General features: G+C 46.5%; 1 pseudogene across 1 annotated transcript in view; it reads left to right on the forward strand.

Annotated features, from left to right (window-relative positions):
- Abcc1-ps1 (ATP binding cassette subfamily C member 1, pseudogene 1) overlaps positions 1 to 23,082 on the forward strand; it is a 54,129-nt pseudogene extending 31,047 nt beyond the window's left edge. The window contains exons 6-12 of the transcript XR_015631373.1: positions 6,411 to 6,587; positions 8,599 to 8,766; positions 10,510 to 10,693; positions 19,383 to 19,463; positions 20,738 to 20,870; positions 21,495 to 21,705; positions 22,712 to 23,082. The product of XR_015631373.1 is annotated as an ATP binding cassette subfamily C member 1, pseudogene 1 (transcript). The remainder of the gene's footprint in view (positions 1 to 6,410; positions 6,588 to 8,598; positions 8,767 to 10,509; positions 10,694 to 19,382; positions 19,464 to 20,737; positions 20,871 to 21,494; positions 21,706 to 22,711) is intronic.
- Positions 23,083 to 25,404: the final 2,322 nt, after the last annotated feature.

Here is a 25,404-nt window from a genome sequence, read left to right on the forward strand (position 1 = left end):
CCTTGTCCCAGGGTATGTACATGGTTCACTCCCTCCTTTGAGTGAGTGTTTTTGGATGCCACCTTCTTACAGGAGCAATCCCTGAATATTCTTCTAAAACAATGCCCTATGTCACTGTGCCCTTTACTCCCTCTGATCTTACTATAAAACCAAACAATCCAAGATGCAAGGCATTTGCCTGCTTTGTCCCAATGCCTGAACCCAGGTCCAGAGCTCAGCACCAAAGCAGCCAGGACACTGAGGCCTTGGCCTCAGGTGGCACACCAGGGTTCAAGTTCCATGCCTAACGTGTTCAACAAAAAGCATTCAACCGCAGCAAGAACATTCAGGGGATATTCAAGACACCAAACAGATGCTCAGAGAGGAAAAAGTTAAAGACTGACTGAGCAGGGCAAGGCTGAGGACTGTAACCAGAAGAATCAACTCCAGCTTGGCAGATAGCCTCCTCTCTCCTTTTGGAGAGCTAAAGACATAACTTGCTGACAGTACAGGAGGGAACTGTTGGGAGCTCCCTATGGTGTTAAACACTTCCACTCCCCATCTGAGAGAAGAGGAACTGCAGCCTAGGGAGGGAGTGCAGTTTCCTTAGAACCAGAACCAGAATCAGCCAGGGTGGCTAAAGATAGGTAACAGATCAGCCTAGGCTACGTCTGCCCTGCCTGGAAGAACACAGAAATTTGACACTCACTTCCTCGACTTAACACATTCCTTCTTCCAGTTATTCACCAGCACAGGTACCACTTCTTCTGACGTGTCCTCTTTATTCAATGACCAGAGGTCACTGCTCTTCAGGGGCTGGCGGTAGCCCTGCACCATCATCCTGGAAGCAAGACACAAAGGGAGAAACAATGAGCATTGAAAGAAGAGTCTATGGCCCTCCCTTCACACACCTGCTATTGCTGTCTAGCCATGACTAGAAAAATCTGAGACTACATGGACATGAAGGCATATTAATTAGCTAATTCTACTAGGTCTTTTAGGGAAACAAAACAGACACATCTTGACAAACAGGTGCACACTGTATTTAGAAAGAAATATCTAGGTATTTCTGGTTTCAAATGTGACTTGTAAATTTTATATTTAATCATTTTATTTTCAAACATGGCTTCATGGAGGTCAGATTGGCCCCAAACTCTCTATGTAGCCAAGGTTGACCTTCAACCTCTGATCTTCCTGCTTCCTATGAAAATTCTAGATGTTTGTTGGTGGTGATGTATATCTTCCTCATGCGTTTCCTATGACATGCATATATGACTTTGCTACAATGTCGCCAGTTTGTATCTGTGTTGGAAAAGTTTTGTCTTTGGGGGCATGATATCTTCTTCCTTGTCATCATTCCTTAAGCAGTACAGCACGGTAGCTATTTATGCTGCATTAGAGGTCATGCACCATCTAGACATGATTCAAAAGATGAGGCAGATCTGGTTAAATGCAAGTGCTACTCTGCTTTATATGAAGACTGAACATCAATCAGTGTAGTATCTGTAGGGTCCTGGAACCAAGCCAGATGCGATGCCATACTAAATAGTTACAAATCCCTTCCATCAAAAGGCAAGCCTAGAGCCTAGGCATGCCTGCTAAAGCCTATGCCAGAAGCTAAGGGTGTTCGCTGCCTGTGGCTTAATCACTCAAGCATTCATAACATTGAAGGCCAGTTATTGACCTTAAGATATAACTTGCAGACAGTGCAGGAGGAAGTTAAAGGAAGCTGAGCACCATGGAAGCACTCATGCAGCCCCTGCATTCATGTCCCCACTCTCTACCCCATCCGGAAGTCCAGCCTTACCCTGTAATCCACCAAAAAGTGATCCTGGAAAGAAAAGAGGCACTCGATTCTGGACATGGATTCTAGGAGACAAAAGACACAGGGGAGAGGGGAGAAGGGTAATCCAAACTTAACTTTCCACATCTGGGAGAGCTAGGCATAGTTGACCACTCTTCCTACAAAGGATCATGTCCCACATCCTCACATCTCTGCATCCCACATGAACTGCTCTCCTGAGCCTCAGAGCTCATCCCTCCATCTTCACCCAACAGATGCTTGAGTACCTACTGTATGCAAGCACACTACAACACACTATCAACCCATCTTCATAGCAACGCCATAATCTTTAGTTAACATTGGCCCCACAACATTCACCCATTCAACAAGTATTTCATGAGCACCTACTGTCGGTATTCTGTCTAAGTTCCACCCCCACAGTTACCTGGCAACAGCCAAATGTGCATCCTGACTCACTATAAAAGGGGCTGCTTGCCCTCATTCTCTTCTCTTCTCTTGCTCTTGTTCTCTTGCCTCTTGCTCCTGCCCTCTTGCCCTCTTCCCCTTTGTTCCTTCTCTCCCCATTCCCTTCCCCCACCCCTCCACATGCTCATGGCCTCTTCTATGCTTCTTCTCTCATTAAACCTTTCCACGTGGAACAATGTTGGCTTGGTGTGGTCTGTCCGAACGTGAGCAGAGATTTCTATCCCAACATCTAGTATATGCTGGGCACTATAAAGTACTATGGAGCTTCCCTTCCTACATTCCCACCTCAACCTTGCAAGGTGGTGTTATTCTTCTCCCCACTTTACACATCCACTTATTGAGCACATTTTTAATAAGCATCTACCATGCATCAAGCACTCTTTATGAAGAGGTATATACTTTTGTGTTGCATTGCTGGCAATCATCAAGTTCAGGACCTTGCACATGCTAGGCTAGTGTTCCTCACTGATCTTCACTCCCAGCCTAGCTTTGCTATTTTATGACTTATGGACTCTGTGCTATGTCCTGAGCATTTACTATGTGTCAGGAAACATACACCAATATGAACAGAGATAACCCATGTACCTTGTGGTATGCTGTTACCCTGCTCTATACACTATATAAATGACCAGTTCATCTCCAAGACCACCCTACAAGGCAGGGTTAAGTGTCACCCCATTCTGCAATTAAATGAGAACAGAGGTTAAAAAAGAAACTGTCTGAGCTTCTATATTTAAAAGTGGCAGGATGTGTGAGACAAATAGTCAGGGCTCTTGAGACAGACAATCAACAATGACTATACAAACACTAGAAACAATGTAAAACTTAACTGGAACCAGCGCCTAAATGTAGGTGGATATGACCATGGAGTTCACATAAGGCAGCACAGGTTGGTTCATGAGGCTCAGAGAGAGCCTCTCTATGGAAGGCCAATCCATCATTTGAAGAATAAATGGAAGACAACTATAGCAACAGGAAAAGCAAGACATTCCTCACATAAAGCAATGTGCTGAGCGCCCAGGAATGTGGAGAAGCATGGCAGACCCAGGGACCCAAAAGGGACATAAGTCTACAGCAGAACACTTGCCTTGACTGTGGAGAGCCCTGGGCTCAACATCCGGCAAGAGATCTGGCAATCTATAATGGAGGCTGTAGAGTCTATACTAAAGGTCAGATTAGAAATGTTGGGATTCTTACAGGCAACTCTAGGAGCCATAGAGATTTTGAACCAGCTATCAAAGAATCTCTTTACCAGAGGCAGAAGGCCAACTTGACAAAATTTGGGAAATTTCCAGCACAGAGCTCAAGCATTTAACATGGGCACATTGAGCTCTCAATTCCAAAATGGCCTCTATGAAGGAACAAGAGTTGAGAGAAGGCAATCAGAGAGCAGAAGAGACAGCCTACTCTAATCATGAGTTTCCCATCCAGTCTGTTGATACTGTTTCATTCCTATAGTTCCAGAAGAAGCTGGTTTAGGGAGCAGAGTCAGAGTATCAAAGTTTATTTCTGTTTGAAAACAAATTACTGGGCAAGAAACAAACAAGGTAAGGCCAGAACACTCGGTTAAACCGCAGAGCCAGTAGGTCCAAAGGTGAGTGAACATGCTCAAAGCTCTAGAAGCAGTCAGAAGGGGCCCTGGCTGGGAAAAGGTGAGCTAGAAAAGCAGTGTTCCAAACCACAACACACTATGTGTCATACAGAAATTTATATGGATGTTAAAAAGACAGTGACACAAGCCATTGTTCTGTTACACAGATTAAATGAAAAGAGATAAGAATTTCATTTCCCTTTTCTAAACAAACCCCACATCACGGCAGTCAAAGAGAGAAGCTGCAGCTAATAAGTAAAGCAATAAGCCCACCTAATGACAGGATGGTTCATTTTGCACCTACAATGGCTTGCTGCAATATTTGATGACATGAAAAGAATTGTTATGAGTGATATTTGGCCAAATAATGGCTCTATTTTTTAACCCTTATCTCTCCAATATTATTACTGAGTAAAGATGCAAGGGTACTGTGTTGTTTTTACAACTTGTTGCAAGCAGAACTGTCTTAAAACAAAGTCATAAGCCAGGCATGGCTTTCCACACTGCAATCCCATAAAACTAAAGCAAGAAAACTGCTGTGAGATAAAAGCCAGCCTGGGCTATATACATCTTTTTGTTTTTAATTAAGTCATTAAAAAAAGAAACAACAACAACAAAAATAATAAAAATAAAAAAAAACCAGGGGTTGGGGGATGCTTGCCTAGCATGCAGGAAGCTCTGGGTTCATTAATAAAACTCGGTGCAGTGGTGAATGCTTGCAACTCCAGCACTCTAAGAGCAAGAGGTGTGTGGGGGGGTGTTTGTCAGAAATTCAAGGTCATCCTCAGCAGCTACAAAGTGACCAGAGCAGTATAGACAGGACATCCTGTCTCAAAAAAAACAGGACAGGAAGAAAATTCATCTGCCTAGGCAATACATAGGAAAGTGTTTGCCCAGCTTTCTTAGGGATAAAATCTATAGTAACTCACTATACCACAACAGAGTTTACATAAATGTAAAGCTGCCACTATGCAGACTAGAGAGCTCTTGAGAAATAGTAAGTCTGCTGCTCATCAGATTCCCCCAGGAAACATGTGCCCAGAGCAGTTGTTCCCTCCTCACCCTAGTGGAGGCCTAACAAGCTGAGGCAGATGCCTTCAGTCTGGGTTCAGATCACAGTCCTGTAGGGTTCTAGGTAAGTAACTCCAGTATTATATCTCAGCACCTCAGTACTCATACCCAGAAAGTCAGAGGCCTCAAAGGATCCTCCAATGCCAAAAGAACTACATGAGGCCCATAGGGCTATGTTTAAAACATGGATTTCCCTAGCTAAGGCCACATCATCCCTCCTGAAGTAGAGATCTCAACCTTGTTGGCCCATCAAGGCAAAAGACTAAGATGTTTGCTGGCTGGAGAGGGAAACTCTTAGATAAAGCTCATAGACTTGCTTCTATGCCAGGATGAAGGTCAATGCTGGAGATGGGGCTGGAAGGGAGATGACAAGGTCCCTGACCCTATGAAGATGCCTCCCTGGGAAAAACAGACAATAAAAATACCAAAATGAAGGTAGTAGCTAGGTGTGGCCTGCCATCCCAACACTCAGGAGGTGAAGGCAAAGAATCAGAGGCTCAGAGTCACCCTTAAGTACATAATTAGTTGGAGGCCAGATGTGGCCTCAAAAAAAGAAAAAGCAAGGCTTCAGAGTTGGAGCACTTGTTCTTACAGAGGAGCCAAGGTTCTGTTTCTAGCACCCACATGGTGGTTCACAACCTTCCCAAACTTCAGTTCTAAAGGATCTGATTCTTCTAACCTCCAGGTACCAGATATACACACAATGGCCATATATACATGCAAGCAAAACACAAGAAATAAAATTATCTAAAACAGCTATAAAAATTAAAGAAGGGAGGGAGAAGAGGAAAAGAAGTGGGAGGAAGTAATAAGGAGCAGTGTCAAGACATCAGCAGAGAAACACTCTTGCCTAACCATGACAAAAGAGGGCCAACTCCAAACACACCCCACAGCATATGGTAGAGCAGGGATTGAATATGAAGCAGTGGGTGGTCTGGGTCCCCGTGCTTAGGAGGGAAGGTCTGAGCCTTGGGTTTATAGCTGGTGATTTCAGAATGTTAGTTTTCCCCAGTGTCTTGGTAAACATGGCCTTTGGCTCAATATCTTGTGAGCCTGACAGTTGGGGTGCCTGACACTTGAGGCTCATAGAAACTGGAATGTTTAAATAGCAATTTGGGTCCTTTTTCTGAGAGTTTTAGATACAGATTTAGGTCATTGATTTCTAGTCCCTTACTTTAGAATCTTTTGTGGCTTTCTATCACCTTTTTTGATAAAAGTGGACATGATACCAACTGTGTGTGAACTGGTCCCTCTCACCTTCTGTCCTGCCTGTCCTGCCCACACCTAAGTCGCCCTTGTCCAGTGAAGCTGGTCTTTCTGTCCCTTGAAGGAGTTGGATTCATTTGTTCCTTGTCCATGTTATTCCATTAGATCAGTGTTCTTCTCTGTCCTTGTCCTTGTAGTTTGTGTTTGGGCAGTTGGTTCTTTTTGCAGGCAGGTGTCTGCTGTTGCCCTTTTACCAAGTCTATCTGTCTTTCCTTTCCACTGCCTGCCATACAGGGCTCTGTGGCCTATGTGCCCCAGCAGGCATGGATTCAGAATGACTCTCTCCGAGAGAACATACTGTTTGGGCGCCCCCTGCAGGAACATTGCTACAAGGCGGTGATGGAAGCCTGTGCCCTCCTTCTGGATTTGGAAATCCTTCCCAGTGGGGACCTCACAGAGATTGGTGAGAAGGTGAGTATGGCATGGGTACAGCTTGCAGCATCAGCTGCTGCTGTGTAACAAACAGGTGCACACTTTTCAGGACCTTTCACACAAAATGCTGTCCTCTTGTTAGTGCTGTCAGGATCAGCTGTCTCTAGCCTGTGGCTGTGCTCCTTTTGTCAAGCCATGTAAGTTTGGTGAGGGTCTATATCATATGGCTCTTGGTACGGTGGTCTGAGTTGAGATGTCAGTGGCCACCTAAGTGGGAGCCTTTCACACAGTGGTGTAGTGTCTAAGAGAATAAAAACCAAAGGTATTCTGTGCTTTGCTACATACTGTACCACCCACAGGACAAGACATTAGAAGTGGCTTCCCTTGGCAGTCACACAGTCGCCTAGGGAATGTGATGATGGACACAGCTCTAGACCAGCTGGCACCCACTTCTTCACTCCGCTACCGTCCTAACATTTTCAACCTAACATATCTGTCTAGCAGCTCACGAGGGGTTTGTTCTGATTCCTAATGCATTGCTAAGGAAAGGGAAGCTCAAGGACGCTTAGAGGACTTGCCTGATGTTGAGTCCCATGGGAAAGAGACTCTTAAATCTGTCCTGTCACCTGTTTTGCTGTCACTTTTGAAGAGGGCCTTATGTGTGCTTCTCAGCCCATTTGCTCCAGTGCAAGTGATTGTCTTGTCTATGTGCTGGATGTGCAGCCACCCATGGTGATAGGGACCTCTTGGGAGAGCCAAGTTTGTCTCCTGCCAAGGATTCTTTCACCAACTTGCTTACTTGATGCATGGTGTCTTTTACTTGGCATGGACCTGGAGATCCTTTGGTTTGGCTAGTACCCTTGTAGCTTGGAGGTGCCAGGCAAACTGAAGGGTCTAAATATTATGTGGGATCTAACGCAGGATTGCCAGTGTCTTCAAAGCAAGCAGAGGGTGGGTCAGCAGTCAGCTTATCAGCCTTATCCTGGTTTATTAATGCTGGCATGTAGCACTTGGAGACACTGTCCCCTTCAAGTCTCAGTGCCAAAGTTAGGTGGGAGTCAAGGATTGACTGATTTTGTGTACTGCATCTTCTTCAAGTCAATAAGCTGAGATCAAAGGGACCTTTTTAGCTGGGCCTCTCATCCCAGCATGCAGGAAGCTGAGGTAGGAGAGTCATGAGTTTGAAGCAACCTTGAAATCTTAGGCCACCTAGTAAGATCCCATCTCAAAATAAAATACTAAAAATGGATAACAGTGTGACTTAGTGGTAGAATACTTGTTTAGTATGGGCAAAGGCCCTGGCAATACCCCTAGCACTGTCCATATGCACCCCTGCCACACACACACACACCCCCCGCAAAAAAAAACAAAAACAAAAAAACAAACAAAAAAAAACCCATGGGAGCTGGCTACTAGGGTCAGCCTTGGCACAGGTTGGGGCAGTTTACTCAATAGGTGTCATTGGGCGTTTGAACTGTACATGGCCACGATGTTGGTCACTCGTTGTTGCGAGTGGGTTGTTGCTGCTTGGGGTTGAACCCTTCCTCTGTGAGTTGAGTGCCCTAGGTGCTGTCAGCTTTGCTATGTGACTTTAATAAGAATGGTAGCTCAGAGTGAATCTCACCACAGAACACTAACAGTAATAGTAGCTATGTCAGCTACAACATAATAATATAATAGGCATACAAATAATAATGTCTTTGCCATCTATGCTGTGTCTTCTATAGACTCTTCTATAGGCTGATGAGTTTCAAAATATCAAAAGGTGCCACCTCCTCTTTCTTGTGGCAGTATAAGCCCTAGTATAGACTGGGCACATGTTCTGTAACTGAACTGTACCCCTAGCCCTCCTTGCCATCTTCCTGCCTCTCAGCCTCTGATCAGCTGGGCTGAGAGATGTGCCAGCAGGCCTGACTGTCTACTGCCCTTCCCTGAGCACTTGCTGGGGTTCATGTACCCCAATCAGCAGCTCTTCTGTCCCCATTCTTGTTTTATATGGTTCTGGGGTCCTGAGGATCCCAAGAAATCCACTGTTCTCACTGTCTTCTAGGGTGTGAACCTGTCGGGGGGCCAGAAGCAGCGTGTGAGCCTGGCTCGGGCTGTGTATTGTAACTCTGACATCTACCTCTTGGACGACCCCCTCTCGGCTGTGGATGCACATGTTGGGAAGCACATCTTTGAGAAGGTGGTGGGTCCCATGGGCCTACTGAAGAACAAGGTATTCTCCCAGGGCCAATACTTCAGTTGATTGGCAATGTGGCTTTGGACAAGTCTTTGATTCTTGGGCTTGCTTTCATGCTTCTCTGTGTGTGTGTGCGCGTGACGTGTACAGTATGTATATACTGGTTTGCATATACATATGTGTATACAGGTGGAAGGCAGAAGTCAATCATGGTTGTCCTTACTCAGGTACCATTATCACCTTGTTCTTTGAGACAAGATCTCTTCCTGAACCTCGACCTCATTGACTAAAGCTATGCTGACCCTAAAGATCCTTCTGTCTTTTGTCTCTGCCTCCCTGACAGCAGGATTGTAGGGGTGTGCCACCATGTCTGACTTTTTCTGGGGATCAAACTCAGATCCTTGTGTGACAAGTATTTTATGAACCGAGCCATCTGCCAGCTCCCCAAAGACAGGTGTCCTACCAGGTCTTTATAAGGTGAGCTGTTCGCCCCGTATGTGTTGATTGCCTCACTGGTTAAAGGAAATTTCTTCCTAATGAGGGCATCCAGATCTTGAGTATGGCTGTTGTCCTTCTCCATGATAGGTTTGAGGCAGAGGGTAGAGCTTGAGGTAGGAAGATGGCTCAGCCGGCCTTAGCCAGGGAGGAACTAGGCTGTGATCCTGGTTTGGTTTTTTTTTTTAGAGCCATGGAGGAGCATCCTGGCACTTCTCTCCTAATTATAAAGTAGCAATGTGTGTAGAAAGGAGTGCTGTGGTTTCAAAAACCCAGGAAACACAAAGCAAGTATTGCTACCTTTTCCCTTAGAGATGGTGTGCTGTGTGTATCAACTGTTAAACCGTGACCATACCACCTAGCTCTTCAAGAAGAGATTGGTTATCATCTATTGATAGTCTAATATACATGCCTTTGCCCAGCATGGCAAACAAGCAGGACTGTGCAGCATAGACCAGTTTTGTGATGGGTTTAGGCTGGGTGGATAGGGAGAGTTCCTGTCTAAAGCATAAACATCAGAGTTAGGCATGGTGGTGTGTGCCTGCTAGCCCAGCACTGAGGAGGCTGAGATGGGAGAGTTGGGCTAGCTTGGCCTATGCAGCAAGAACTTACCTTAAAAGACAAGGGCTAGGTATGTAGCCTTGTAGTAGGGTGCCTGCCTAGTATGCAGAGGCTTTGAATTTAGACCTCAGTACTGCAAACACACAATGGGCTATCTAATGCAGGTAGTGTGGTGGCCTCTCTATCTCCTCATCCATACTCGTAGCTTTTGTCTTCCTCTTAGAGTTTCCTTCCCATATAGTCTTTCCAACACTTTGCTTACCATTCTCTCTATGCTGTACCCCCCTTACCCCAATACTGCTTCTATGCGTGTGATTCTTTTTGTGTCTATCCCTGGGGACCAGGCAGGATTCTATTATTTTCTCTGTCTCCTGCTGCTCCTGCCTGAAACAGGGTGAGTCCCGCTGAGAGAGAGAGAAAGAGAGAGAGAGAGAGAGAGAGAGAGAGAGAGAGCGCATGAGAGAGGGGGGAAGGAGGAAGAGGGGAGAGGGTAGAAAGAGGAGAGAGAGAGAGAGAGAGAGAAAGAGAGAGAGAGAGAGAGAGAGAGAGAGGAAGGAGGAAGGGGGAGGGGGAAGAGGGGAGAAAGAAGGGAGAGAAAAGAGAGAGAGAGAGAGAGAGAGAGAGAGAGAGAGAGAGAGAGAGAGAGAACTCCTAGTTTTAAGGAGGTTCTGACAGTGTCTCCTCCACAGTACTGATGGGGCCAGGTCTATGTTTTACCCTCAGACACGGATCCTGGTCACCCATGGTATCAGCTACCTGCCCCAAGTGGATGTCATCATTGTCATGAGTGGCAGCAAGATCTCAGAGATGGGATCTTATCAGGAGCTGCTAGACCGGGATGGGGCCTTTGCTGAGTTCGTGCGCACCTATGCCAACACTGAGCAGGACCTGGCTTCAGAGGATGACAGTAAGAATGGTAGGGGACTTTCAGGAGTTGGCCTTGGTCATTATAGCTGCTTATGGAAAACCTGCACTCTAGGGGTGCAGTTCATGAAGGTATTAGGTAACAAAAACGTCTGGCTTTTGGAGACCAATAGGTAGGTCAGCTTAACCTTGCAGATTAAGTACAGAGGGTTTTGGTTTTGTGACCTCAAGGTAAGTCTCTATTCTTTCTGTAAAAGTACTTTCTCCTGTGGGCTTTCGGTTCTTCAATCTCTAGAAAGGGGATAAAAATATATTTTCTCTATTCCTCAGGGGGCTGAGTACTAGTGATAACCATGGTGTAGCTTAGGACACACCGGGCTCATAGGACATGGCCTAATGTGGAGAGTGTGAACACTCATGGTGGCCATGTTCCTCAGAACTTTGTGGCCTGGAGATTGTCTGACCTGTGTTGGTCTCTCCCCTCACCCCTACTCCCAAAGAGCAATGTGACAGCAGGGGCAGCCTGGCATGTCCTGGTGACTAGTGTAATCTTGGGCATCTGGGATGTCCTGATAGCTTGATAGCCTCAGCTCTACTGCTCCTCTGACACAGAACACAGACCAGGCCATTGCAGCTACCTCACCTACTGTCCTGGGTTCTGCTACTGGCCTGAGTTTTTGGTGCCAGTTCAATCTGTTCCTGCAGACCTTATTGCTGGGGGAGTTAGGAAGGAAGTGCCAGGCTCTGTCAGCCTAGGTCTCTCTGTCAGTGAGTCAGGGACCATTTTGCAGCCTTCTCAGTAGCTTCTTATTCTATTAGTCACATAAGCTCTCCTCAGAGGACTCTGGTTACCTGCATCTTAGGAGCAGTGGCTTTAGTTGACTTGCACAGAGATGATGCCACGCCAGCATCTGTCTCGCAGCCCACAGGGACACCCCATCGATCTGCACATCTTTCTTTGGTTAAAGCTATTGTAAAATGTTTGAAACTTGTTTGACAGCTTCCCACCTAGCTGTAGCCTCTCTGGGACCTGTCTGCTATCCCACATGTCTCCAGACAGATCTCAGGTAGATGGTCCTCAGACGGAGCTGCAGAGCCACTTCAGTTTCCCAGGAGTAAAAGTCTCATCAAAGTGGCAACCTCCAATCTCAAGGACTGGCCTGTGAGCTTGGTGTCACTAAGAAAAAAGATGTTTGCTGTCCACTCACCTGGCCATTTGAACATTTTTGGAGCACCTACTGTGTATGAAATACTTATGCTTTCTTAGCTCATATTGCATACCCTCCACTGAGAGCAATTCCTGTGTCAAGAGCTTTGCGGCTAGGAGTTGACTGTAGGCTGTGGATTGTGCTGTGCTTAGGCCTCTCAGTTTATCTTCACATCCCTCACTTCTCCATCCATCTGATCCTCCTGCCAAATGCTGGGATTACAGGCATGTTCCACCATGCCTGGCTAACAGCCACCTCTTTGTGGAGAAAGCAGTGAAGTGGAATTTGGGCTTCTTGACTGCACTGTGTCATATCTTGGGTTTAGTAAACTTCCTGAAGATTCTATCCCAGACATTGTAACAGTCTAAGGGTGGGGGTGAGGTATTCATATGACCTTTATAGGAGGACACACACAGTTCAGGCTCGGTGATAAGATAACATGAAAATCCCCCTCCTAGCAGGCCTTAAAATGTAGAAGTAGAAGACAGATTGATCAGACCAGGGATTCAGCATAGGCATTGGGAGCCTGAGGAGATGACAGGCATTGGGAGGAGGCAACCCAGAGACTATGTAGGCATATGCAAAGGCCTGAGGACCAGCTTGATTTAAGACCTGGACACAAGGATACAGTGGTCAGGCTAGACATTGAATCAGGGTAGGTGATAGGAAATGAGACAGTGAGGTGCTCACTCACCCAGAAGGACCTTGAAGGAGTCGGTTTGAATTTCAGTCTAAACTTAGTAGGGAACTCTTACTATTTATTTTTTGTTTTAAGTGTATGTTTGCGTTTGTGAATATGAGTACACTGTGTGTGAATATCAGTACACTGTGTGCAGGTGCCTGTGGAGACCTGAGGGAGTCAGATCCTCTGGAATTGGAGTAATAGACCTTTGTGAGCTGCCATTTAGGTGCTGAGAACTGAACCCTGGTCCTCTGCAAGATCAGCAGGTGCTCTTAACCGCCAAGCCACATCTCTTGGCCAAATGAGTGAAGTCTTGAATCCTTGAATGTCAGAGAAGAAACATCTGTCTAAGGGCATAGAGTGACTGACAGCAGGGCAGGTCCCACGTTTGGTCTTATGTTAGGGGAGTGGGGCCCATTTCGTTATCAGCATTCGGGTATTACCAGTGGCTCCTAGAGGTCCCCCCCCACCCCCAGTAGAGGACCGGACTGCTGGAGGTTAAGAAAGGGTCTCATTTTGTAGTCCTGGATGGCTTGGAACTTTCTGTGTAGATCAGGTGGGCCTTAAATTCAAAAAAAGCCCCATTTTTAAAGTGGTAGGATTAAAGACGTGTGCCACTATGCCCAGCATATCATAGTGGTTTTTAATAAATGTCATAGTAAGATGCCAGGATTATAGGTACCTCTTATCGTAGCACTTAGGAGGCTAAGGCAGGTAGATCACTGGGAGTTTGAGAAAAAAGCTTTATTGAGCTATAATTCATACCAACCTTATGTCCATTGAATTTGTGTCAACTGGTGTTTGTTAACATACTTACTGTCTTTTAGCCACAATGATTTACTTTAGAGCATTCTGGTCACTTCAGAGGAAAACCAAGTGTCCCCATTCCTTGGCAGGCACTCCTGTACTCTTGTCTGGTCTGCTATGAACTTTTCATGCCTGCAGTATGGTGTTTTTGCCTGCATCCAGCCTCATATTTTTAAGGCTTGTCTGCATCGCAGCCATACCTCCTTCCGTGGTTGCATAATTCTCCATTGTACTGTACTGTATTTTAGTCTTACAGTTGCTTATCCACGGGGGTGGGGACAGGGATTGCTTCTGCTTGTTGGCTGTTGCTAATTATTTCTAGTGGTCTGAAAGAAAAGCTACAGTACTATAATCCCAGCCGCTGGGAGACTGATGGAGGACTCTGAGTTTGAGGTTAGTGTGTGCTGGAGAGACAGTGAGGCTGTGTCTTGAGGAAGAGTAGAAGCTATGTCTTACTTTTTGCCTGCGTGACAGCCTGCATTCTTGTTGGTCTTCCTATCTGATTGGAATGAGTTTTTTCTGCCCTAAGTCTGGCCTGTTTGTTCTCAGGCAGAATAGGCCTTACCTCTTAGCACAAGTGATAGATTGTGGCAATCTCTGTCACTGTATTTCATTTTACCATTTCCAACTCGATTAGTAAGAGTGAAACCCTTACAAACCCTGAAACCCTGTTTGTGAAGGCAGTCTGTCTGTCTCCCCCTCGTTTTGCCCCCAAACCCAACTGTGAGGGCCCTTTGTACACAACATGGAGGACTGTTTGTTTTTTAGTTGCCTTTTTTATGTTAAAACATTGTTCTATGTTTATTGTTTATTCAGTGTGTTTGTGTATGTGTGTGCACATGTATGTATGGCACTCAGGACAACTTGTAGGGATTCAAACTTAGGTCTTCAGGCTTGGCAGCAAGCGCTTTTATTCACTAAACCCTCTCCTTGACCCCAGTTTCTTATTTTCTATGCATGCCACTTTATTTGGCAGTGAAAATACTTCATTCCTGGACTCTGAGGGCAGGAGGTGGCTCCTTTCCCCAGTTCAGCCACCCTGCCTCCTGCCAGGTGTAACATGGACTTGTCTCACCCAGTCCAGGCAGGAGGATCACAGGTTTGAAGACAGTTTAGGCTCCTGTTTCTTGCCTTGGGAAACCAGAGACTCCCTACTTCTTGGCCATCATCCTAACCAGCAGATGCAGAGGGTTCCTCCCGCAGGGCACAGTTCCCTCAGCAGCTTCCTGTCTTTCTCACACCTTGAAATGTTGGGAATAATGCTAGAGGTGCTGAAATCGTACAGGTCTGTTTGGGAGCAAAAAAGAAAAAAGTAAGGGGCAGTTGAGCTATCCCCTCAGAGGAGGCTACCTTACTGAGTACAAGAGCTATTGTGATTCTTTAGTGTCTGCTTGAGGGAGGCAGGTGATGGTGTGGGAAGGGGACAGTGCCTGGCTTGTAGAGTCAGTGACCCTAACTTAGTGCTAGGAGAGACTCCAGAGATGTTTTGTGACTTTCATTTGTTAATGTGTTCATTTTAAAATTACTGGTAAGTTCAGTGGGCAAGAGTGTTTGCTCTGATGAGATCTGAGTTAAGACTCTCCATTGCCACTGTGTGTCTTCAGAGATCCCTGTGCGGATTGAGCTATAAAACCACCTGAATAGAAGAGCCGAGCTTGTTTGCCTGTTTCCCTCAGGTTTTGCAGCAAATGTTCATGGACTCTGAGGGCAGGAGGTGGCTGCTCTGACCCCTGGAGGCACTGGAGGGTCAGTTTCACTTCCTCACTGGCTGTCACTTGTCAGTCATATTATCTCTCATCAGAGGTATACAGAGTGTCAGCTGTATTGAATAGTGTCCCTTTCCAGTGTTGTCCTGGTGTATGTGGTACACCAGGAGCTGGGAGTAGAATGACAGATAAAAACTAGTGTGTGTTCTAGACTCTGGCAGGAAAGACAGACTTAATTATAAAGAATGTCATGGTGCTATCTGCATTAGTGAGGGAGACTAAAGGACAGGACGCACCCAGAGAAAAGGTCCCACACTGCCCTGAGGCAGTGTCCAGGACACACAGGAGCTGAGTGGCCTTGTTCACCTTTGTGCAGCTGGCCCAGTGGAAGGGTCTGTCACCTCCTGTTGTCACTCCTTCCTGAGCCTCTAGTTTGTCATCCTTCTCCCGACAGCAGCTCTTTCCAGGCTCATCCCCCACAGTGTGTGGATGGAACTCAGGGCTTTGCTTGTGCCAAGCCAGTGCTCTGTGAGCTATACCCACCTTCTCTTTTCTTCTTTATTGCCTATGCTGGAGACCAAACCCAGGCCCTGGTGCAGGTTGGGCCAAACCTGTAACTGAGCTGTACCCCCAGCCCTCCTTTTCCTTTCCATGTTGAGATGTTGCCCAGACTGGCCTTGAACTTGCGGTCCTCTTGACTCAGTCTCAAGAGTAGTTGGAACTTTAGGTCTGTGCACCACCATGCTTGGCTTTCCTGCTTTCTTGATGATTAAGCATAATTGGAGCTTTTGCAGGAAGTTTTGAGCCAAGGCTCCACCCTGCCCAGGTGGGATGGGGAAACTGAAGCCCACTTTACCTCTTCAGTCTCGCAGGTGAGTTGAGTAGAAGCACAGAGAAGGCATTGCCTGTGGCTCTTAACATTTTTCCTAAATCTCATGACTTCCAGGCAGTGAAGTGGTAGCTGAGGAAGGTCATTAGCATCTGGGCTATGGTGCTGGGCTGTAGTCATCCTGAGCTAGTCACTGTTGGTGGGAATTTGGGATGCACTAATTTCACCTTGAAGCTTTGGGGGTGACTCCGGGATATATTTCCAAATCTGAGCTTGCTTATCTCCCAGGTCAAGTGACTTTGGCCAGCATACTTCACAGAGGTCATGGAGGGAAATGCTGGGCACATAGCAGAAAGATAAGGAAAAGACGGGGTTCAAAGGCTGTTTAATACAGCCCTGTGCATGAAGGGTAATGCAGGTGACTTTGGGAGTGTAGGAGGAGTGTTACAGTTTGTATTTGCTCAGTCCAGGAGGTGGCACTATTAGAAGGTGTGGCCCTGTTGGAGTAGGTGTGTCACTGTGGGTGTGGGCATTGAGACCCTCATCCTAGCTGCCTGGAAGCCAGTATTCTGCTAGCAGCCTTCAGATGAAGATGTAGAACTCTCGGCTCCTGTACCATGCCTGCCTGGATGCTGTGATATTCCCACTTTGATGATACTGGACTGAACCTCTGAACCTGTAAGCCAGCCCCAATTAAATGTTTTTCTTGTAAGAGTTGCCTTGGTCATAGTATCTGTTTACAGTAGTAAAACCACAACTAAGACTAGGAGTATCCTGCAGCAAAATCTGATAGCTGTACTGGGGGCCCCACTCTCTTATATGCAGCAGTGTGGGGTTGGGGTTAGACCAAGGGCTCTGAGACAGGTAACGGAACCTACTCAACCTATTTTAAACAAAGACTTGTATGGCTCTCCAGTCAGTCAGAGACCTGGGGATGGAGTGGAACTGAGGCCTCTAGGCAGAATCTGCTAGGACAGAGGAATGGAGTGGTCCTTGATCTTATGACCACTGGAGGTCATGAGGGTCTCAAGAGAGGAATTCTGACAAGCACTGCCTGGGCAAAGGAGCATTGGGTAACAGGGAGAAGTGGGCAAGATCTTAGATTCCCTCTTGCACAGTTGAGCCCCAAGAAAATCCAGGTGTACCATCAGCTCATGGATACCTGGTAGGTGGAGAAGGAGCCACCACAGAAGTTCCTCTGGAGCCACTGAGGCAGGGGCAGGAAGGATAGGGGTATACCATGCATGCATGATTGTACGTGCTTGTGTCTGGGAAGTCTTGCTTATTATCTTTCATCGTAGTTAACATGACTGTTTTGGGGTTTGTGGCTTTCAAAAACAAACAAACAAACAAAAAAACCAAAAAACAAACAAAAAAAAAACCCAAAAAACCAAGAAGCAGTGGCTGTGCTGTGGAGCTAAAAGTGAGTCCAGTACTGCCTTTAAAAGCATGAGGACCTGATTGTCACTCCCAGACACATATAAAACGTCAGGTATGATGTGTACTTATAAACTCAGCACTAGACAAATGAAGATAGGCAGATCCTGGGCCTCACTGGCCAGTCTGGCCTAGTCACTGACCCCAGGATAGGAGAGACCCTGACTCAGAATTAAAATGGACAGGACCTGAGCAACAGCAGTTGAGATGATGTAACCTCTGTCCATGTGCATCCAGACAACAATGTGTTGGTGTGTTTTTAAAATTATTTCATTGGGTTCTAATATCTCAACCTCCCAACCCTTATTTTACCCTAATTTCTACCAATCCCTCAACATTAGGTAGGAGAGAAAGAGGGGAAAGTAGACCTAAACCTCTATAAGCTACTTCCTGCTGATTAGGAGCAAGTTCAGTCTTCGTTGTTAGAATATCCAACAGCTTAGCAAACCAGCAGTCCATCAATAGCAAATGTAACAGCAGTGGGGCAGAGGGGTGTGTGTGTGTGTGTGTGTGTGTGTGTGTGTGTGTGTGTGTGTGTGTGTGAACAGTGGCAGCAACTCCTGCCTTCTTAGGAGCCCCTTCCACCCCTCTTGGGGCTCTAGCATTTATTCCCTGTTGAGAGCCTCCAGAATTAAACTATCTGTAGCTGGCAAAAATTATGCCCCTCTTTGAGCGTGAGACAGTCATAGTTAATGGCTGTGGATAATCTGAAGCAGCCTCATATCCCACACCTGAGATTAAAACAAAGATGTATTCATAGAACATAAACTGGGTTTTTAAAGAAGCCAAACTCTTACTACAGACATGTGTATTCACAAGATAACATACCAAAATAAACATAGACACTGATGTTTAAAGGCATGTTTAAAGGAGTGAGTCTTTTCCTACCCAGGTCCAGAATTACCTGGAACATGTTCACAAATGTTCATACAAGCAGAATCTCATGATGTCACCTTGGCCTTGGCTTCATATGAGGGTCGGCTAGATTCCCATTTAGAGGCTTTTGCATTTCCCCAGAGCAAACAGCTAAGTGAAAAAGCTCAATCCCACAGTCCTGGGTTCCTGACTGCTGGAGCTGAGTCCCTGTAGGGGTCCAGGCAGGAGCCTGCTATATCTGCTCATTTACTGAGCCACTCCTACCTCAGAAGCTGTTATTTGTGAGCAGACTTTGCGTGTGTGTGTGCATGCACACACGCACCCACCCAGCCACCTGCCCAAGTCCTTGATGCCTTAGTTGTCTGTCTTCTGTTAGTATTAAAGAATGGAGGAGCCAATGTAGGGTGAGAATCCAGATTAGTGGCTGTTGAGCGGGAGACACAGTGGTGCCCCCAATCACCATCAAATGCCATTTAGTTCTGATCTTGTTGACACCTGGTAGATCCTTCTGGGATTAGGGTAGGTGTCTAGCAGCTGACCCTACACAGTCTCACCAGTTGTTCAAATATCAAAACATTCTTACTAGAGACATGGGTGTTGTATCAGGTCTGATTCCCCAGGTTCTGGGCATCTCCTGTGTAATTGGACCACACAGTGCATAAGCTCTGGCACTAAGGGTCTCTGGGCCTTTGCCTGTGGTAGATGCCATTGTCACAATGGTTGACATTTGTTTGTTTTTGAGATGGGGGTCTCAATATGTAGCCCAGGCTAGATTTTAACTTTGAATCCTCCCTTCTCCAATGACAGCCTGATATCGCATGGGTGCAGAGCTTGTGTTAAGCAGTGACCCCTACTGGATGTTTAGAGTCCAGCACATTCTGCCTTGTCTCCTCTCCCTGCCTGGGCTCCAGCATCTCCTCAGTAACCTGAACTTGATTGTGAGTGATTGTATTTCACCCATGGCTTCAGGTGCCACCTGCCCCCAGCTAAACAGTCAGTAGTAGAGCCTGGGACCTCCCTGGGGTCCTGAGATTTGGATGGATCTCAGCATAATACGATTTTGTCTTCTCAAGCTCCCTGGTAGCCAGAGTCACAGTTGTCTCTTCTGGAAGTGACTGGGCTCCTGGCCTTTGTGCTCCTGCCCAGCTTTTGATGCCACATTCTCCCCTCTGCCTGTCTTCTGCCAGGTGTCAGTGGTTTAGGGAAGGAGTCAAAGCCGGTGGAAAATGGATACTGGTGACAGACGCAGTAGGGAAGCCCCTGCAGAGGTAAGCAGTGTTTTGTGTGTGTGTATGTGTGTGTTTGTGTGTGTGTGTGTGTTTGTGTGTGTGTTTGTGTATGTGTGTGTGTTTGTGTGTGTGTTTGTGTATGTGTGTGTGTGTTTGTGTGTGTGTTTGTGTATGTGTGTGTGTGTTTGTGTGTGTGTTTGTGTGTGTGTTTGTGTGTTTGTGTGTGTGTTTGTGTGTGTGTTTGTGTGTGTGTTTGTGTGTGTGTGTTTGTGAGTGTGTTTGTGTGTGTGTTTGTGTATGTGTGTGTGTGTGTTTGTGTGTGTGTGTGTGTGTGTGTGTGTGTGTCTATCCGGCCCTGAATTGCTCCCGTACCAATATCTGCCTGTGAGATCTGAGAAGGCATAGGTGGTCCTTCACTCTATTCACCACAGCTCCTAGGAATTTGGAATACCTGTATGTCCTGCCTGCTTCACCATCCTTCACATCCTTCAGGAGCCTTCCCAGAAAGGACCAACACTGAACTATAACCCATACTGCCCTTGAATTGTGAATTGTTTGTTTCTACTTCTGAACACTTCCCTCCCCCACCCCTCCTCCCTTCAGCGCGTGCATACACGCGTGCACGCGCACACACACACACACACACACACACACACACACACACACGATCTGTATCTTTGGGTAACTGATCCAGGGCCTGACTTGTTGGATTTTGTGAGCCAGCATATGATCACAGACGGTCACACTGCTTTGGGAACTAGGTACATTTGTTGGCCTACAGTCTCCTGGGCTCTAGCTTGCTGCTAGCCTGTTCCAATTCACATGAAACAGACAGAGGTTTACTAGTTCTGCAGCTCTGGATATGACCAGCTCAGATTTCAGCCAGTGCTCAGAGGCTCTGAGCCAGTGACCCTAAGCTCTATCTATACTGCTTTGAGAAGACTTTGGTTTAGTTTGAGATTTTTATTTTTGGGGGGCAGGGTCTTATGTATCCCAAGATGGCCTTGGACTGGATAGATAGCTAAGGATGGATTTGAATGCCCTATCCTTTTCCTTCTATCTCCTTGATGCTGGGATTACAGGTATGTGCCACTGTGCCTACTTTATGCAGTACTAGAGTTTGAACTCAGAGCTTCATGCATTCTACCAACTGAGCTACATGAAAGATTTGTTCCCACACTCTTCACATGCACCACAGCAGGCCCCATTCATGACATATACATCCCTGTCTCTGGAAACACGGGGGCACAAGTATGTGTGTGCTTGTAGTCCCTAAGGTTCTTTGACTGACACCCTGCTCTCCTTGGTAACAGGCATCTCAGCAACTCTTCTTCCCACAGTGTGGTTACTAACCAGCAGCACAGCAGCACAGCCGAGCTGCAGAAGTCTGGAGTTAAGGAGGAGACTTGGAAGCTGATGGAAGCAGACAAGGCCCAGACAGGGCAGGTGAGTGAGGCATAGTGCAGAATGATTTGCTTGGAATGTCAGTCTCACAGCTAACCTTTCAGGGTCCAAGGTCACAGACACTAGGTGACTTTAGTTGGAGTTGGGGTCTGAGCTGCTGAATCCATTTTGGTACTACATGACTACCTGGCTTGAGCAGCTTGGACTATTGAATGGGACCATCCCAGTTGTAGGGCAGCTGCAACCCCTTCGGCATTTTTGTCACTTTCCCAAGTGCGTTGAGCTCTCTCGCATCTCAGGGCCTTTACACCTGGAAGGTCACACGCTCCCTGCCTGCTTTCCATTCCCAGCTGGGAAACTCTTAACATCACTTCCTCAGGGCAAATCTCCCCAGTACCGCCTCACTCACCCGGGCACTTGCATGGTGTTCTCTGCCTCTTATGGACCTTCTGTGCTTTCTTGGTTCAGTGGGTGATTGATGACAGAGCCTGTTCACGTGCTTGACTGGAAGCTCTGTGGGAGGCAGAAAGCCTGACTTTGACATTGCTGCCTGATATCATTGACTAACGGGGTGGTAGGGAACAGGGTCTGGGAACAGGAGGGTGGGCTGGGCTGAGGAATTACTCAGGAATAGCTAACCTTATGCTAATACTCTACCGGTCCTAGGTGAAGCTTTCCGTGTACTGGAACTACATGAAGGCCATTGGCCTCTGCATCTCCTTCTTGAGTATCTTCCTTTTCCTGTGCAATCATGTATCTGCACTGGCTTCTAACTATTGGCTGAGTCTCTGGACAGATGACCGCCCTGCTGTCAATGGGACTCAGGAGAACAGGAATTTTCGACTAAGTGTCTATGGGGCCTTGGGCATCTTGCAAGGTATGGTTGAGATTGCTTCATTTGTAACTTCATAACTGAGTCTCCAAGTCCTCAGAGAATTTACATCCCCAAACTGAGTCAGACCAGATGGATAGAACCTGTCACAAGGTAGACCCTGAAATGCTTACTGAATTCATGCCCACCCTCTCTCCCTCCCAGTCTTTTCTTCAAAGAGTCCCACAGCTCAAGCCACATGGCTAATTGCTGGTTGAACTGGCATTAAATGAAGCAGCTCAGAGTGTGTGATCTTGCTGTAGGTGTGTGTGTGCTCATAAACCTGCTTTTTACACGTCTTTCCCCTATTGTTGATTCCCTTATGTGGACAGTAAGGGAATCTTTTCACTTTGTGTGCTTCTCCTATATCCAGGCATGCTGGGAAAGCACTTAGTGATGGATATGGCTTGGAGCTGAGTGTCACTGTCCCCATTTTATAGATGAGGTAACATGGGAGGACCAGCTGACAAAGTTGGCAGCACCAGCTCCAGAGCCCCTCCTTTCCTTTGTTCCTGGTGAAAGAGGTTCTGGTAGAAGTCCCAGAAAGAATTCTGTGGGCTGTGGACTGTCGAGTGTGGGCTGTTTGGAGGAACCACAGATAGATGTTGTCTGGTCTCTGAGGTAGCTTGGGAACAAGCTCTCAGAAGATCAGGTGTGATGACTTAAGTTTCTCTACTTATAATTCCCCTACCCCCACAGAGCTAGGAACTGCTGTAGCCTTTATATTATATTTGAGAAAAAACAAGAATATAGAGGATGTGGCATTTCCCCAGGTTTACACAGCATTAGCATCTGCTATTAGAGCTATGTTGCCCGTACAGTAACCTCCAGCTGTGGGAAATGGTTTGAATTTTAGTTTATTAAAATTAAAGGAAAATTCAGTTTTTCAGAAACCCCAGCACAGGGCATAGTACACAACGAGGGCCACTGTCACTGACTTGTTGAGACCCCTAAGACCACCCTGCAGATCACTCGCCTGTGTTTCACGCTTACATCTCTATTGCTATTCTAGGTGTGGCAGTATTTGGCTATTCCATGGCTGTGTCCATTGGGGGCATCTTTGCCTCCCGTCGCCTGCACCTAGACCTGCTACAGAATGTCCTGCGATCACCCATGAGTTTCTTTGAGCGTACACCCAGTGGGAACCTAGTGAACCGATTCTCCAAGGAGTTGGACACAGTGGACTCCATGATCCCGCAGGTCATCAAGATGTTCATGGGTTCACTCTTCAGTGTCATTGGAGCTGTCATCATCATCCTACTGGCTACACCCATTGCCGCAGTCATCATCCCACCCTTGGGTCTGGTTTACTTCTTTGTGCAGGTGAGACTCAGATGCTCCTTGTCTCCCTATATTCTGCAGGGCTGATGAGAGTGTGGCCATGGCACTCAGCTCTGCTCCTGTCTGCTGTGAATACTTAAGTGGGCTGATTTTAGCTTGGAGTAGCTAGGTGTGCTCTCTTTCTCATCAGTGTTACTCTTTTGAGTTATGTACTGGAGGAAAGCTCACAGCTATCGAGGCAGTTGTTAATAGACTGAAATACAAAATTCTACAGTGGTGACAGGAAAGACAGCAACCTCATCAGGAGGTGAACGTTGATGCTCACAGCAAATTAGGACACAGCCCCTTTTGAGGCTGGTGTAGTCCTATGGGTCAGTCAACACCCCAGGTTATTCTTGCTGCCACTAACACCTTCCTTTTTGTTTAGATCTGCTTTGCTGTCTTCACATAAATCTTCAATCTTTAAGTTGATTTCATGGTCCAAATGCTCATCATATCTGTCATGTGTGTAGCTCAGATCCTGATATTAACAAAAGGGAACAGAAAATGGACCTATGGCCACTGGATCAGAATTTAAGTCATTCAGTCATCAAGTGTAGTTGTGTGACCACTACTGTTTACAAGTGAGGGCATGGGGCATTTTGGTTTTCAGCTACCAGTTTCCTCCAGGAGAAGAGCAGCTGTTCTGGTTCATGCCTAGTCTCCTCTGTAGAAACCATTTTTCCTTTGCATATGTGTACTTCCTTGGGTCATGTCTGTGTAGATTACATATTCAGGTGACAGGTGAATGGGTAGAGACTCAGCTGTCAGAGCCAAGAGCGGGACCCTGAGCTTTAACTGAAGCATAGTCATTCATAAGGTTGGGCGTTGAGATTGTTGGGGAATGATGGCAATGTAAACACTTGGTGGCACCTGCTTATCTTCCCAGTACGCAGGGAACTGAGGCAGGAGGATGGAGAGTTCAAAGCTACATAGCAAGACATTGTGTCAAAAACAAAACAAAAATTAAAAATACCATATAGTGGATTTTTGTCACATAGGGTTTGGGGACCTTGGTACTGCCATCCCATATCTGGGCCCCATCACATTGCAGGTCAATGATGTTACCTGTAGGGAGCCGTATTGGATTTGGGCCTGACCATTTTATGACAGTAGAGCTCAGAATGGCTACGTGACTCTGGGCTGTATGGCCACAGATGCTCAGCCCTGAGATGACTGCCATAAAGTCATGAGGTTGTTGGACAAAAGCCTTTCCCACATACTGACGGCACAGGAAGATAACAATCACAGGACGTTTCAGCCTGAGCAAACACTAGATGTCTCCACCGCCTGACCTCTTTGCTTCCTGCTATCACTGCCTGAATACCCTCACCCCTCCCTCCTTTGTGTTTCACAAAGGTCACTCCCCCTATCTGAATGCCCTTATAAGCTGTAACGCTCACCCCAATAAACGAGACCTTGACAACAGAACCTTGCTTGGTCTCCTTCTTTTCTCCCCCACTTGACCATCAGGTAGCACCTCTTCGGGACCCTGAATAACTGGACCTGCTGGACGGGTCAGTTACCATAAAGAAAGATCAAATTGTAGGGGAAAGGTCCATTTCCTGGACCTCTCTGTGGCTTCTTTAAATCATTGCCAGCTGTTTACTAGAATATCTTGACTACATTTACCAAAATGTGGTAAATGGCCTCATGGCTGCCTGGAAAGCTTCCTGAGGGCTCCAGTTCAGAGCAGGCACAGTGTAGCACTAGAAACCAGAAATGATATGTCCTTAGGGACCTATGAGGAGTAATGTGCTTACCTTGCAAGCATGGAGACACCTGAGTTTGCTCCCTAGAAAAAGCCAAGCCTGGGCTGTCATGATGCTGCCAATCCAGGCAAAGCAGGCACACATGGTGGAAATGAGAGCTGTCTTCATCACATTGCCTCCGGCCTCCATGCGGGCTGTGTAGCATGAAGCTCTGCCCTCCAACAATAAGTCAGTGTAAAGTAAAAAAATGAAAGAAAAGTAGGTAAAGTGTGTTTATGATCCAATGCTGGAGAGGCAGAGACAGAACAGTTCCTGGGGTTCATGAGCCAGACAGTCTAGCAAATCAGCGAGTTCTAGGTTCAGTGGGGGAGCCTGCCTCAAAAACCAAGGTGCAAAAGAGATCAAGGAAGATACATTGACTCCTGGCCTCTACACACAGTAACATGCAGACATAGAAATAAATAGCTTGTGTTACAGTTGTGGATGTCAAAGGACAATGTTGATAGCCAATTCTCTCTTTCCATCTTGGAATGTGATTTAAGAATAAGGTTTATGAAGCAAGAGCTAAGCTAATCCCTACCTGCTGAGCAATTTCATCACCCTGCTTTTTTTTTTTTTATTAACTTGAGTATTTCTTATATACATGTAGAGTGTTATTCCCTTTCCCGGTTTC

Source organism: Rattus norvegicus, chromosome 10 (genome assembly GCF_021556685.1).
Source record: "Rattus norvegicus strain SHRSP/BbbUtx chromosome 10, alternate assembly SHRSP_T2T, whole genome shotgun sequence".
Lineage (NCBI taxonomy): Eukaryota > Metazoa > Chordata > Mammalia > Rodentia > Muridae > Rattus > Rattus norvegicus.